Here is a 13081-nt window from a genome sequence, read left to right as displayed (position 1 = left end):
TGGATTATGATTCCTGGGATACCCTTTCCTATCCATCCTACAAGCTTTTAAATATCCCAGAGCTCCATCAATCCAGCCTTTTGCATATCCTGGTTTTTAATTACTTTACCTTTTACGACTATAAATTCAGCTGCCTCGGACCTAAGCCCTGGAATGCTATCCCGAATCTTGCTACCCCTCTCTCTTTCTTTAAGATGTTTCATAAAACCCATGTTTTTGCGCCAATGTTTTCTTCTTTGGTTCAGTATCGAAATTAGCTTGAAAAATTCCGATAAAGTGCCTTGGGAATTTTCACCATGATAATAGCACAGTAGAAATGCAAGTTGTTGTCATCATTCAAATTGCTCTTTCAGATCAGGAGATAATTCATTTGGCATCGGGGCTTTGTTGCTCATTGGCGGGACGGTTCAGAATAGAGGTATCACAGGCAATAATTAATTCATTTGATGTCAGGCCATCATTAAGCAAAATTATTAGTCGTGGTTGAGACACTCCTAATCTTCTTGCAGAATCTATTTAACCAATGCACAGCAGATAAATTGTGGAGGCGAAATTCTAAATGTAAAAGAATCAACCACAATGTCGCCCACATCGCTTACAGCTGACGTACCTTTGCAATTCAGTGTTATAGCTGCTGTTTTTCATGGTGCCACAAGAGGAAGTAATGCGTGCTTCGTACTGCTCTGGAATTGGAGGCTAAGTGACTATTCAATCTCCGTAGCATTCCTTAAAATGGAATATATGTATAACTGTACATTGTTTACTATCTGCACAGAATAACAAATCACTGGCAGTATTTTAACAACGGAACAGTAATCCAACCGAGCGTAAACCGCAGAAGCAAATTCTCTTATGAATGTCAGAATGCCCATAAAACTGAATTGGGTTAAACTGGCTCCTAGATAATTATTATTGCGTGTAATGTGGTTTCGAAGTAAAGTGTTTTAACGTTTTAATTGTGAGATGTGATGCAAAAAGCGATGCAACTGTGTGGTGTTGGATGCAATTCGGTAGAGATAGTGGCCGGTAAACCTTCCCCTGATTAATACAACGGTCTTTTCATGGATTTCAGCAGAAATGTTTATACGCTTCACATCAACATCACAATGTAGTATCAGTCTATTTAAAGCCAAACTTCCTTTCGACAGATTAGCTCTCTCTAGTGACCGATACACGAGCTAAACCATTGTCACACGTCTGACTGTTCGCTGGAAGATATTAAGGTCATTTGAAATTTCTTACACTTTCATCATCCTCTTAGTGTTAATTAATATACCAGCCTGCAATAGCTCAATCAGATGATCTACTCTGTGGTAGTTTGCTTAATGACATTTTGATTAAAGTCATTCACGATTTTGATTTAGTAAGGGAGTCAAGGATTACATGGAAAAAAGGGAGAATGGGGCTGATAAACATATCAGCTATGATTGAATGGGAGAGCGGACTTGATGGGCCAAATGGCCTAATTTTACTCCTCTATCCTACAGTCTTAAATTAAAACTAATTTGCTTGTGCAGAATGATTGGTATAGTGTTTTCGTATTATTCATAACAACTAACTACAATCAAAAGGACATTACCAAAATGACTTCGACAACAGTAGGTTGGGATGTAAGTGTCTCACATTCCAGACAGTAGGACTTTACAAAGCCAGATACTACTTTCTGGAGCATTTCACATGTTATGATTAGTTGAAAAGGGTGATTGGCTCCCCTCTTTTTAAAGAACTCCTGGCCAGTTGCATTTTTTCTTATTTCATTTTCTGCATGTGGATGTCACACTTCAATTAAGCCGAATCGGGGTAAAAATGAAGGAGAGCCGACAGCAAAATAATAAATGTTAAAAAGAACAGGGGAAGGTCTTAATTCAGATTTGAATGTTAAAACTCCCTACACTGTCGATTTTAGAGAGCTTGGGTTGTGAGGGGGAAGGCTGAATTCTAGTGATTTTGCAGTGTTAAAAAACGTGTGGGCACAGGGGAATGAAGGTGAGTCCTTTACTGATGATTTCAAAACTTCTGAAGAAGGATCACAACCAGAACTATTAACTTTCCTGCTCCTCTGATGCCACTTGGCCTGCGGTGTTCCTCCAGCCACATCTGTTGTTCCAGCGGCTCAGCTGTTGTTCTGTTTCCTGAGAAGTAGTGCAAATAACCTGGATTCCACAGGGAACAGTGGATTTTCCAAGTTACCTATCGACCAGACTGTACCCCACCTCTTCCTCCGTTACATTGATGACTGTATCGGCACTGCCTCTTGCTCCCCAGAGGAGCTCGAACAGTTCATCCACTTCACCAACACCTTCCACCCCAACCTTCAGTTCACCTGGGCCATTTCCAGCACATCCCTCACCTTCCTGGATCTCTCAGTCTCCATCTCAGGCAACCAGCTTGTAACTGATGTCCATTTCAAGCCCACCGACTCCCACAGCTACCTAGAATACACCTCCTCCCTCCCACCCACCCTCCTGCAAAAATTCCATCCCCCATCCCAATTCCTCCGCCTCCGCCGCATCTGCTCCCACGATAAGACATTCCACTCCCGCACATCCCAGATGTCCAAGTTCTTCAAGGACCGCAACTTTCCCCCCACAGTGATCGAGAACGCCCTTGACCGCATTTCCCGCAACACATCCCTCACACCCCGCCCCAACCGGATCCCCCTCGTTCTCACACACCATCCCACCAACCTCCGGATACAACACATCATCCTCCGACACTTCCGCCATCTACAATCCGACCCCACCACCCAAGACATTTTTCCATCCCCACCCCTGTCTGCTTTCCGGAGAGACCACTCTCTGTGACTCCCTTGTTCGCTCCACACTGCCCTCCAACCCCACCACACCCGGCACCTTCCCCTGCAACCGCAGGAAATGCTACGCTTGCCCCCACACCTCCTCCCTCACCCCTATCCCAGGCTCCAAGATGACATTCCACATTAAGCAGAGGTTCACCTGCACATCTGCCAATGTGGTATACTGCATCCACTGTACCTGGTGTGGCTTCCTCTACATTGGGGAAACCAAGCGGAGGCTTGGGGACTGCTTTGCAGAACACTTCCGCTCGGTTCGCAACAAACAACTGCACCTCCCAGTCGCAAACCATTTCCACTCCCCCTCCCATTCTTTAGATGGCATGTCCATCATGGGCCTCCTGCACTGCCACAATGATGCCACCCAAAGGTTGTAGGAACAGCAACTCATATTCCGCTTGGGAACCCTGCGGCCTAATGGTATCAATGTGGACTTTGAGCTTCAAAATCTCCCCTTCCCCCACCGCATCCCTAAACCAGTCCAGCTCTTCCCCTCCACCCACTGCATCCAAAACCAGTCCAACCTGTCTCTGCCTCCCTAATCTGTTCTTCCTCCCACCCCAAGCCGCACCCCCATCTCCTACCTACTAACCTCATCCCACCTCCTTGACCTATCCGTCTTCCCTGGACTGACCTATCCCCTCCCTACCTATCTCCTTTTCTCTCCATCTTCGGTCCGCCTCCCCCTCTCTCCCTATTTATTCCAGAACCCTCACCCCATCCCCCTCTCTGATGAAGGGTCTAGGCCTGAAACGTCAGCTTTTGTGCTCCTGAGATGCTGCTTGGCCTGCTGTGTTCATCCAGCCTCACATTTTATTATCATTGACCAGACTGTGACTCTTCAGTTTGAGGGACAGGTAGAGAGACAATGTTAGAGTTCTTGCTTACAAATCCACTTTTACTTGGGTCCGCTCCTCTTCTCAGAAGCGGCTGTTGACAAAAGTCTGTTGGCATGTTTCCATTCATGAAAAGAATACGATATTGAAATCAAATGGTGGAAGCTGAGGGTGTGTCTTACATGAGGTTATCAGGGTGAATGATATATAGCAGTGGGGAGTGTGGTTCATGACAATCATTTTGCACATTTATCCAGGATGAATTTTATCCTTCTGTCTCATACAAGCAAGAAAATATATAATCCATGTCAGGCAGCGAGACCGTCTTCCAGAGGATTTTGCAGGACCATTTTTTTTAAAAAGCTGTCTTCAGTAGCAGTGATACGTACCTGTATATGCTACTGTACTGACAGAAACAATTGGGATGAATCATGCCAGAAATTGGCTGAATGTGATTTTTGTTGAGTTTCTTGGCAGCGTCTGGATGGCTTTCATGAGACCCTACGAGACAGGAACAGGAGTAGGCCATTGGGCCCTTAATCCTGTTCTGTCATTTAATAGGATTATGGCTGGTCTGACATTCAGCACGTTTACCCTGCGGTTGTCTGTTGCAAGGAGTTCCAAAGACACTCAACTTACTGAAAGAAGAAATTCCTCCATAGCTCAGTTTTCAATTGGATTCCCTTTATTCTGAGACAATGCCCTCTGGTCCTTGACTCTCCCATGAGGGGAAATACCCTCTCAGCAGTTATCCTGTCAAGATCCTTGTGAATCCTGTATGTTTCAAAGAAATCACTCCTTATTCTGCTAAATTCCAATGAGTAGAGTCCCAGCCTGGTCAACCTTTGCTCATAAAGACAATCCTTCCAAATCAGCAATCAATGTCATGAACCTTCTCTGAACGGCTTCTAATGAAATGATGTACTTTAAGAGATAGAACTGCTCATGTACTACAAGCATAGTTTTACCAGTACCTTGTACAGTTGCAGTCAGACTTCTGTATTCTTATACAATCCATTGCCTTCCTGATCACCTGCTGTACCTGTGTGCTAGCTTTGTTTCGTGCATAAATTCCTCTAAGTCCCTTGGTGTTACAGCTATCTGCAGTTTTTCTCTATTCAAATAATAATATTTTGTTCTCCCTTCCAAAGTGAATAACTTCATATTTCTCATAATATGCATTTGCAAACATTGTAGTGTAGTGATTGAAACCAGGACCAGATAGATCTCATTGACTGTAATATTCTTTAATTGGAGATGATAACCTGCTAATCAGGGAGCCCTGGCTGAAAAATACAAACAGGTGTTTCAGAAAGTGTCTTCAGCCTTGGGACTAGCTTTGAGATAGATGGTCAGGCCCGATTGTACTGTGCACATATAAATAAAAAAAGTGTGACTTGGTGATAGGACATTGGCCTCTGTGCAGTTATTTCATTAGCCTATCAAAATCTGTGAACTGTTTGTATCCTACCCGTAACTTGAGTTATCACTTATTTTCGTATCATCTGCAAATTTGGCTATTGCACATTCACTTCCTTCCACCAAGTCATTAATATATATTGTAAACAGTTGTGGTCCTAGCACTGGTCCCTGTGGAACCCCACCGGTCATTGGTCACCAAAGAGCCCTTTATCCCCACTTGTTGATTCCTACCCAGTAGCCAATTCTTTATTCATGCCAATATACTACCTGCAACACCATGGGCTCTTAGCCTTTTGTGAGGTACCTTATCAAAACCCTTCTGGAAGTCCAAATAAAACATTGAAGAAGGGCCTTGACCCAAAACGCCAGCTTTCCTGCACCTCTGATGTTGCTTGGCCTGCTGTGTTCATCCAGCTCTAAACCTTGTTATCGCTTGTTCTCCTCTATTTGTTTGAAGCTTCCTTGAAGAATTCTAATCGATCAGGCACAATCACCCCTTTCATGAAGCATGCTGACTCTGCTTTGATAATGATTTTCCAAATATACTGCTATTAGCTTCCTTAATTGATTCCAGCAATAGGTGTTAATCCAATTGGCCTGTAGTTACTCGCTTTTTGGTTTTGTCCATTTTTGACTCGGGTGTCACATTAGCAATTTTCCAATCCTCTGGTACTCTTAGAATCCAAGAATTTTAGAACGTAGAACAGTACAGGCCTTTTGGCCCACGATGTTGTTGTGAACATTTTTACCCTAAACCTAAGGTCTATCTAACCTCCACCCCTACCTTATACTATCACCTATATGCCTATCTAATAGCTGTTTAAAGGCACCTAATGAGGCCGACTCCACTACCCTCTCCAGCAATGCATCCCACAACCCTACCACTCTGACTAAAGAACTTACCTCTGATGTCTCCTCCATATCTACCTCTGCTCACTTTAAAGCTATGCCTCCTCATAATAGCCACCTCCACCCTAGGAAAAAATCTCTGGCTGTCTACTCTATCTATACCTCTGATCATTTTGTGCACCTCTATCAGGTCACCTCTCATCCTTTAGAACAACAAAGAGAAAAGCCCTGGCTCTCTTGACCTTCCCTCCATTCCAGGCAACATCCTGGTAAATCTTCTCTGCACCTTTTCCAACGCTTCCACATCTTTCCTGTAATGAGGTGATCAGAACTGGACTCAATACTCCAGATGTGGCTGAACCAGGCTTTTGTATAGCTGGAGCATAATTTCACAGCACTTGAACTCAATCCTTCTATTAATGAAAGCTAACATACATACACCTACTGAACAACTCTATCCACCCAGGTGGCAACTTTCAGGGAACTGTGGACGTGAACCCCAAGATCCCTCTGCTCCTCCACACTGCCAAGAATCTTTCCATTAACCCTGTATTCTGCTTTCAAATTTGTCCTTCCAAAATGAATCATGTCACATTTTTCAGGGTTAAACTCCATCTGCCACTTTTCAGTCCAGCTCTACATCCTATCAATGTCCCTTTGTAACCTAGGACAGCCCTCTGCTGTATCCACAACATGACCTACCTTTGTATCATCCGCAAACTTACTAATCCAACCTTCCATTCCTACATGGAAATCATTTATAAAAATCACAAATAGAAGAGGGCCTGGAATAGATCCTCGTGGGACGCCACTTGTAACTGAGCACCATGTTGAATATTTTCCGTCCACTAAGGGTCAGCCAATTCTGAATCCAATCTGCCACATTTCCCCCCTATCCCATGCTTCCTTACTTTCTACATGAGCCTACCGGGGGAACCTTACCAAACGCTTTACTTAAATCCATGTATACCACATCCACTGCTCTACCTTCATCCACGTCTTTGGTAACCTCTTCAAAAGAATTCTATAAGGTTTGTGAGGTATGGTCTACCCCTCACAAATCCATGCTGACTACCCATGAATCAAACTGTGCCTAACCAAGTGATCATAAATCCTGTCTCTCAGAGCCCTTTCCAATAATTTTCCCACCACTGAAGTAAGACTAACTGGCCTGTAGTTTCCATGATTATCTCTACTCCCTTTTTTTGAACAAGGGAATTATGTTTGCCATTCTCCAGTTTTTTTTTGGAAAAGTACAACTAATGCATCCACTAGTTCAGTAGCTAGAGATAATGGGAACTGCAGATGCTGGAGATTCCAAGATAATAAAATGTGAGGCTGGATGAACACAGCAGGCCAAGCAGCATCTCAGGAGCACAAAAGCTGACGTTTCGGGCCTAGACCCTTCATCAGAGAGGGGGATGGGGGGAGGGAACTGGAATAAATAGGGAGAGAGGGGGAGGCGGACCGAAGATGGAGAGTAAAGAAGATAGGTGGAGAAGGTGTGGGTGGGGAGGTAGGGAGGGGATAGGTCAGTCCAGGGAAGACGGACAGGTCAAGGAGGTGGGATGAGGTTAGTAGGTAGCTGGGGGTGCGGCTTGGGGTGGGAGGAAGGGATGGGTGAGAGGAAGAACCGGTTAGGGAGGCAGAGACAGGTTGGACTGGTTTTGGGATGCAGTGGGTGGGGGGGGGAAGAGCTGGGCTGGTTGTGTGGTGCAGTGGGGGGAGGGGATGAACTGGGCTGGTTTAGGGATGCAGTGGGGGAAGGGGAGATTTTGAAACTGGTGAAGTCCACATTGATACCATATGGCTGCAGGGTTCCCAGGCGGAATATGAGTTGCTGTTCCTGCAACCTTCGGGTGGCATCATTGTGGCAGTGCAGGAGGCCCATGATGGACATGTCATCAAGAGAATGGGAGGGGGAGTGGAAATGGTTTGCGACTGGGAGGTGCAGTTGTTTGTTGCGAACTGAGCGGAGGTGTTCTGCAAAGCGGTCCCCAAGCCTCCGCTTGGTTTCCCCAATGTAGAGAAAGCCGCACCGGGCAATTTAAAATAAATCGTATTTTTCGAAATCAACCTGTTCGGAGATGTTGTTATCCACCTCTGGAGCAGATGAAACTTGAACCAGGGGCTCCTGATCCAGGAGGACAGGCACTACCCATTCACACAAGAGGGCCCTCACTGCTTGCTGGTTATCTTTTTTGGCTAAATTCTCTGCCTAGCCCATTTTACCCCCATTTAATTGTAATCCCCTCTATTAAAGTCACCTCATTAACTCCTTATGATGCCTCTGCAGTGTCTTTATTATCCAGACTGTCTAACACAGTGGAGTGGTGACCACCATTGGTAGAGTCTAGTAAAATCATAACATTTTAAAGACATCTGGATGCGTTCATGAATAGGAAGGGTTGAGAGAGATATGGAGGAAATGGGACTAGGTCAGATTGGGATGTCTTGTGAATGCGGATGAGTTTGAGCAAAGGGTCTGTTTCTGCACTGTATGACTCTGATGGCTGATACCAGCGACATATTTTAGAGGCCATTGCATCCTGGCCAGTCACTGGCAGTTTGTAATTGTACATGAAGACTTTCACTTGCTCATGGCAGACAAGGATAATTGGTATTCCACCTTGAGTAGGGACTTGAGGGTTATAGTGGATGTTGTGTAGAGCAGAAACATCATAGTCTCCCAGGACTGGCAGAGGATCCCAGAGTAGCAGATTAGGTCAGCCTGGTCAGAGGATGGGATCTGGATCAGTGTAGCCCTCATGATCTGAATAAGGATCAATGAATTTCTCCACTCCGCCACAGTAAAGCCACCATCTTCCCTTGGCTACCTCATACTCCATTTGTACAGCACCCACCTCCCACTACGACACAAACTGAACCATTCTTGATGCTGCCTGCAACATCTTTTCTCGCTCACACTCACCCACACCACAAGCCCCGATTACTAATCTCTGCACTGCCTCATCGGGATAGATCACCGCGTTTCCTAAATCTGCACCTGCCCTAAAAGCTGTGTCACCCACTTGCATCTCCCTCAATCCTGCCCTTTTTCTTCTCACAGGAGAGAGTGGGTAAAAAAGCCAGGAAGGATAATGGGGTACCTGATATTCATTGGCTCTCCCACTACAAGGAGAGGATCCTAGTCCTTGCTGGCAAGTACAGGGACTAGTCATGTCAAGCTGCTGAACAGTTCATGTCCTGGCAACCAAATGATATTGGTTTTTTGTTGCTGCGATGTTCTTCCACTAATCCCTCTGCAAATGTATTGTTATCATACCACAACTATTACCTCAAGGTCGCAATGCATTCTGTCTTGTCTCCTGCAGGTCAGCACACATTGACTTCCAATTTTGGGCTGCACCATGGCTCAGTGGGTAGCATTGCTGCCTCACAGCACCAGGGATCCATGTTCAATTCCAACCTCTGACTGTCTGAGAGAGTTTGCACATTCCCCTCTAGTCTGCTTGGATTTCCTTTGGGTGCTCAGCTTTCCTTCCACAATCCAAAGGCATGCAGTGTGGGTGGACATGACAATGTTAAACTGCCTATGTTCAGGGGTGCGCAGGCTCGGTGGGTTAGCAGGGTTGTAAGGATAAGTTAGAGGGGTGGGTCTGGGTGGGATGCTCTTTGAAGATTTGTTGCAGACTCAATGAGCTCTTTGCACATTGTAGGAATTCTATGATTAAGTTGAGGACAACACAGCTTGTAAAGAGAGGACTTGTGTTGACTAAGTACCTATGCAGTCCCATTCAGTAGAGAATGCCACAATGTCAGCAATCAGGGACTTCATTCAAAAGTATAAGTGGCCACAGGAACAGCAGGCAGGTTTGTCAGAGGCATCGGCAGACTGACACAAAAGCTGCAGTTGGACTTTACTGCCTCTATCATTGTGATTATCTGGCTGTCTCCATGGAGAGGTTGGTAGCTGCCATAGAGAGCTAAGTCCAGCACAGTGTCTGCTGGATGTGTGCTTGGACCTGCACTGCATTGCCCCACACATTGTTGCTTAGCAACAATAGCTAATTGGTCAGGGGACAAGGGACCTTGACCTTACTCTGGGTGCCCCAGCAGCCCATGGAGGCAGAGCGGTGCTGGTAAGCACTGGCCCAGAATAGGAACTGCACACATACCCATCCACTTCTGGGGTGTCCTGGCACAGGGGAGGGTATCACCCCTCCAACTGCCTGTCACCCTCAGCCATATCAGAGGTCAAACCATGGAAGGTACCTGCCTCTTGGCAAGACACATTCATCATGCCTCGGTCAATCCGAATGTAACCATCTAGGGGCTTGCCTGACCAAAACTCCAAGACCAACAGCTTTCACTGTGGGGCAGGTTCTCTCCAACCCATCTGTGAAACTTCAGTTTGCACTGAGAAGGAGTAGTAGAGAAAGAAAGAAAACGATCCTTCAGACAGCAGATAAATGGCACAGTGACACAGCTCTGTGTAAATTACTTGTCAAAATGTATTAATTGGTGCTCATTTTTCAACATCAGCTACACATGTGAATCTCTGCGGCAATTACAACATTGAAGACAAAGTCTAGCCTTACTTACTGCTATAGGATGTTCGCTGACCCAAGGTGTGAAGTGAACAGCTCCCGCACCATGTGTAGGCAATAAATAAATCTCGGTGATTGTTACTCTGGCAACTGGCTCCCATCTTTCCAGGGAAGCACACATTGTTATTGCATCCCTAGCATCAATGGGATTCATTTGTTACCTTGTACAATATGTTTCGAGAGTACTGGTGCCAGATTTGGACTGATGCAACAGGCTAATGCTGAAGTTTAATAAAGTTAGTGTATTTTAATTTTATTGTAAGAGTGTCTGTTTCATGCTGTTTTCCTTTGAAGGATCCCACATTGCTTGAATTTATTGCCTGTCCCTAGTTGCCATAGGAAATGTGGCAGTGAGCTGCTTTCTTGAACTGCTGCAGTCTGCATACTGTAGGATGACCCACAGTTCTGCGAGGAAGGGAATTCCAGGATTTTGACCCAGTGACTTTGAAGCAAAGGAGATATATTTCCGAGTCAGGAAAAGTGGCCTGGAGGGAAACCTGCAGGTGGTGGTGCCTTCCTCTCAGAAGGAAGCACTTACCCGTCCCACTTCAGGTGTTGAAGCAGCCATTTTTGTCTCCATTGCACAATCCTTATTTGCAGCAAGATGGAAGGCAACAATGGTTCTTCATTGGACAGGGAGTTTCAGACTCTACCACTTATTCTTCGTGAATCTCTAAATGTAGATGTTCCCTCCATATAATCCATCCCATCAGTTCCCTGGAATTTGAACCTCCACAAGTCCCGAACTAACCTATATAAATTTTCATCTGTCCACTTACCCACAGATTAAGTTACCCTCAGCAGTGGTCCCAGATAACCTCCCTTGACTTTTAGTGGACAGATCCTTAGGGTTGACCTTCTTTAGGTCATTGAGCCATAGAAGCCTGAAGCACAGAGAATGACCCTATGACTCATCAAATCTGCACCAGTCAAAAACAACCACCTAACAATTGGAAAGTCATTTTCCAGCAGTTGCCCCACAGCCTTGTATGCCTTGCACATCTAACCTTTAAATATTATGAAGGTTTCTCTGTCTCCACCACCCCCTTATGAGCAGTGAATTCCAGACTGCTCCCATCCTCTGGTGGAAAACATTTTTCTTCACATCCACTTGCCTTAAATTTATGTCCCTTGGTCATGGACCCCTCCATCAAGGGGAAGTTTCCTTCCTGCCTATCCCATCTATGCCCGTCATAGTTTTTAACATCTAAATCATATTCCCCCCTCCCCAAACCCAAATTCCCCACCCAGTTTCCTCTGCTCCAAGGAAAACAAAGTCTATCCAATTTCTTTTCATCCCATCTTGTTAAACCTCTTTGCACTATTTCCATTGCAATTACATCCTTTCTATAATTTGATTCTGGAAACTAGCTTTGCCTAACTTTTTATACAGTTCCAGCATAAAAGTGTCTACTCTTAAACTATGCTTTCACTAACAAAGTCAATTGTCCCATATTGCTTCTTTTCACCTTTTACCTGTCTTGCTATCTTAAGGGACACACACTGAGGTCCTCTGCTCAGTGCTTCCCATGGTTTACCTCCTCTCTTTATGCCATTTTCTTTAATGATATCACAGACATTCTTCCTGATTTCCATACGTTCCAAATCTCTAAACTCCCTCGTTACTTAACTGGCCTGTAATTTGATGACTTCCTGACTCAAATTTTAGCCATACATTGTCCCCTGCTGAACCATTGTTGGATCCTACACCACTGCCAAGTTAGTTTAAACACTTCCCAACAGCACTTGCAAACCCCTCAGCAAGGAGAAAATAGAAAAAAAGAAGTTTACATAAAATACTATTTGCATGACTTCAAAACACAGTAAAAATGCAATCCTGTCTATCCTAACACCATCACGTAACAATACTTGAACAGAAAAGAGTGTTTTACTTCTCTATCCTGGTCTTGGACGGTGAAAGCCTCTTTCTTGCTTATTCCAACAACAGAGCTTCAACTTTCTCAGCTTCAACTAGCCCCTTCAGGGTTCTAAAAACTCTTCTGGACTAAAACTTTTAAACTAATACCCTTTACATTAATGCACCTTATTTTCTAATAGTTATAAAGGTACCTCCTTTCTCTGAAAGGAATTGTTATGGACATTTAACTTCAACCATGATGCCTATGAACTAAAAAATAAAATCTTTCCAAGCTATAAGTTTTTTCTCCATTTGGTGTAAAAATGTCCTGATTCTTACAAACTAAAAACCAAAATAATGCTCTTCGACATTTACTCCCCAGGTTAGTGAAACTTCCTGTCCTATATTGGCCTAAGACCCTCCTGAAATACTCAGATAGTAAGAACTGCAGATTCTGGAGTCAGAGACAATACTTGGAGTGAAGGAAAGGACAAGCAGCATCCGAGGAACAGAAAAGTTGATGTTTCGGGTTGGGACCCTTCTTCAGAACCCAGAATGTCAACTTTCCTACTCCTGTTGCCTAGCCTGCTGTGTTCCTCTAGCTCCACACTGTTGTCTCCACAAATACTGATGTTAATTAAACTCCCTAATACAGACTGAAAACCCACTTGCCACCAGTTCAAATTGCAAACTCTAAAATAAGTCATCATAAAATATATAAAAATCATGCACC

Source organism: Stegostoma tigrinum, chromosome 4 (assembly GCF_030684315.1).
Source record: "Stegostoma tigrinum isolate sSteTig4 chromosome 4, sSteTig4.hap1, whole genome shotgun sequence".
Taxonomy (NCBI): Eukaryota; Metazoa; Chordata; class Chondrichthyes; order Orectolobiformes; family Stegostomatidae; genus Stegostoma; species Stegostoma tigrinum.
This window is presented reverse-complemented; position numbering follows the sequence as displayed.